The 3,635-nt window shown below is 52.3% G+C and overlaps 1 pseudogene; it reads left to right on the top strand.

The window, feature by feature from the left end:
- The first annotated feature begins 1,153 nt into the window (after positions 1–1,153).
- Positions 1,154–2,229, top strand: LOC122726787 (annotated as a pseudogene).
- Positions 2,230–3,635: the final 1,406 nt, after the last annotated feature.

Consider the following 3,635-nt stretch of genomic DNA (forward strand, 5'->3'; position numbering starts at 1 on the left):
AGTCCTTGGCCATTTCCTCCCAGTTGCCAATGTCTATTCCCAGAGCCCTCAAGTCTCGCTTGCATACATCTCTGTAGTGAAGCTGCCTTGCCCCTTCTTCTTCCCACCAGCCTCCTGTGAAACCGGGAACAACCCATCCACACACACACACACACACACACACACACACACACACACACACACACACACAGAGTTCCAAGATAATTGGCTGGTAGCTTTGATAGACAGTACCCATGAGCAAACGTCACTTCCTGACGCCAAGGAACTGACCTTCCAAGCCACATAGCTTGCACTCAGACACCTTCTCCTCATGGCAGAACTTTCCTACAATAACTCTCCAGTAGGTGGCGTCACTCCAATTGTCACAGTGACTTACCCAAAGTCACAAAGCTAGTAAGGGTCAAGTGTCTGAGGCCAGATTTGAACTCAGGTTCTCCTGAATCTAGGGTAGGTGCTCTATCCACTGTGCCACCTAGCTGCCCCATTGGGTACTAAACTCTTAATAGAGTTATATAATAGAAAGCATTGTCCATCCCCACCCTCCAGTTCCCTAGTTTGCTTTTTCCCTTCTTATTCTGGTTACATTGCTTTTGTATATGCATAAACATTTTTATTTCATATACTTATAATTATCAATTTTATTGTTTTGTAATCCTCTGTATCCCTTGTTTGGTGGAGAATCAATCTTCTTCATAACTATATAGTTGTATGATCTTTAAATCTTAATGTTATGTATCCATTAACAGTTTATTGGCATATATGGTTTAAGGTGTTGGTCTAAGTCCAATTTTTGCCAGGTTGCTATTATTCTCAGCATTTCTTATCAAATACAAATTTCGTTGGCCCCAGAGAAGTCAGGGGTGGCTGTGGCTGTGACATTGGAGAAGGCCGCAGCCTAAGGGAAGCCAGTGGCGGACCCTGGGGGACTCGATCTCCAGCCCATGCTCAGGCGCCTCGGGGTCCTTGGCGCTGAGCCCCGGCCCGCGGAGGAAGACGGGAAGGGCGCCCCCGGGAGGCGGGTCCGCGGGATGACCCAGAGCGGATGTGGGGGCTGTGGCCAGAGGGCAGATTCGGCCCAGCCTCGCGCGGGGCCTCTGAGGGCCAGCGCTGTCTCTAGGCCAGGCCCCGAGCCGTGGCCAGCAGTGTCCGGAAGATGCAGCAGTTGCAGCGGGCCGGGCTAGCGCACGGGCCCGGGGCTCTCCTGCCCCTGGGCACCGCCCTAGCCAGAGTCAGCGTGGTGGTAAAGGCCCTGTGCGCCTCGGTCCTGCTCCTCTACCTGCTGTCCTTCGCTCTGGACACGGGCGTAGGCCTGGCCGTCATCCCCGCTACCTCTTCCAGACCAACTTCTGGGTCTGGACCCTGGGCTGCAGGGGCTGGTGGAGCTGCACGTGTGGGACGTGGCTCTGAGCCTGGCCAAGGTGGTGGCGGCCGGCCAGCTGCTGGAGCCGCTCTGGGGGGCACTGGAGTTGCTGGTGTTCTTCGCAGTGGTCAACGTGTCGGTGGGGCTGCTGGGGGCCTTCGCCTACCTCCCCACCTACATGGCCTCCTTCAACCTGGCCTATCTCTTCACCGTGCGTATCCACGGGGTGCTGGGCTTCCTGGGCGGGGTCCTGGTGGCCCTCAAATAGACCATGGGGGACAGCATGGTGCTGAAGATGCCCCAGGTGCGGATGCGGGTGGTGCCCATGCTGCTGCTCATCTCCCTGGCGCTGCTGCGCCTCACTCCTCTGGTGGAGAGCAGCGCCTTGGCCTCCTACGGCTTCGGGGTGCTCTCAGGATGGGTGTACTTGCCGTTCTACCAGCGCCACAGCCGGGCCGGGGGGACATGTTGGACGACTTTGCCTTCGCCACCTTCTTCCCCGAAACCCTGCAGCCTGTTGTGACCCTGGTGGCAAACTTGGTGCATAGTCTCCTTGTGAAGGTGAAGGTCTGCAGAAAGACTGTGAAACGCTATGGTGTGGGGGCTCCTTCCTTCATCACCATTAGCCTCCCTGGCACAGACCCCCAGGATGCTGAGCGCAGAAGGCAACTGGCCCTGAAGGCCCTAAATGAGCGTTTGAAGCGGGTGGAAGACCAGTCTGCCTGGCCTAGCATGGATGATGAAGATGATGAGGTCACAAGCAAGGTGGACAGCCCCCTGGTCCCTGAGAAAAGCCCCAAACCCCTGGGAAAGGGGCTGCCCCTGAATCCAGCCTGATCACCTTCGAGAAAGCCCCTCCCCAGCTGTAACCCAGACCTCCCTGCCCAAGGGCACAACTCTCTTTCCCCAGCCTGGTCATTAGTCACACCATTTGGACCACACTGCTGCCTCTCTTTATCTCCCAGCTCAGCTGTACCCAGAAGCTGACTGCTTCCCAAGGAGAGAAGGCAAGGAGGGAAATCCTTTTAGGTCCATGGGGTCACACTGTGTGCACTCTGCTGATGCTTCTGGACACATGGCCCCTGCCAACACTATGCCCCTAAGGGCTGGCTCACCCACCAGACAACCACTAAGTCCAGGAGCAGGGAGCACATGGCCTCATAATCCCAGGGGACTGGTTTGGCAGCCAGGCCCAGTGGGGGTAAACTTATTCCTCTGTTTCTGTGGCAGATCTTGGTGGTAGAGCAGTCCCTCTCCCTGCCCTCTGCTACCAGGCAAGGATTTGTCGTCAAAAAAAGAAAAAAAAAGTTCTGGGGACCCAGGCACCAGGTCCAAGGCTGGATGTGACAAGGACCAGCCCCAAGCGCCTCTGCCACCCTGCCCTTCCTAAACCCTCCACCCTGGGGATGTGTTAGCGTTGCAGTTTTGTGTTCCCTTGGCTGGGGTCGGGCAGTACATGAGTAAGGCTGAAACAGCCTTCCTCCCCAGGTCTGGGCTCTCCAGAATAGGGACTTCTGTTGGGGCTAAAATTCATGGGAGTGCTTTTTAAAGGACCACTTGAATGGGGAGCCTGAACTCTCAGTATAAACAAAGCAGTTCTTTGAGGACTGGCAAAAAAAAAATACAAATTTCTTTGCTAAGTAATCAATATTTTGGATGTATATTGTGTGTCTTTTAAAAAATAATATTTCTTGGGGGAAGCTAGGTGGTGCAGTGGATAAAGCACTGGCCCTGGATTCAGGAGGACCTGAGTTCAAATGTGGCCTCAGGCATTTGACACTAGCTGTGTGGCCTTGGGCAAGTCACTTAACTCTCATTGCCCTGCCCCCCCCAAATAATAATATATCTTTTCTGAATCTTGAACAAGCAATCTTCACAGAATAGAAACTTTATATATAATTTTTGTTTAATTGAATATAATTATTTTAATATAACAGTGATATTGTCAATTATGTGAGCATTATTATTATTCAAGTAATACTGTTAATGAAGAATCATTGTAATATTTTTGTTTGCTCTTTTCAATTTTGATTGATTGATTTTGAGACTCACCCTTTATCTCACATAAGTTGGAAACTCATCAGTCATTCAACAGCCCTGATCCTTTTGGGACAAGTTCAGAAGGTTTGGCCTTCTCTGTTTTGGACCCGGCCCTTCACCCCTTCCTTAAGCAGGCTGATGAACCTCCCTGCCTCTTTCAACTACAATGGCTCAATAAATTTGTGGTAGTAAAAACACCCAATCAGCTTAGCACACTATAGCTCAGAGCTTTTTT

Source organism: Dromiciops gliroides, chromosome 4 (assembly GCF_019393635.1).
Source record: "Dromiciops gliroides isolate mDroGli1 chromosome 4, mDroGli1.pri, whole genome shotgun sequence".
Classification (NCBI taxonomy): domain Eukaryota; kingdom Metazoa; phylum Chordata; class Mammalia; order Microbiotheria; family Microbiotheriidae; genus Dromiciops; species Dromiciops gliroides.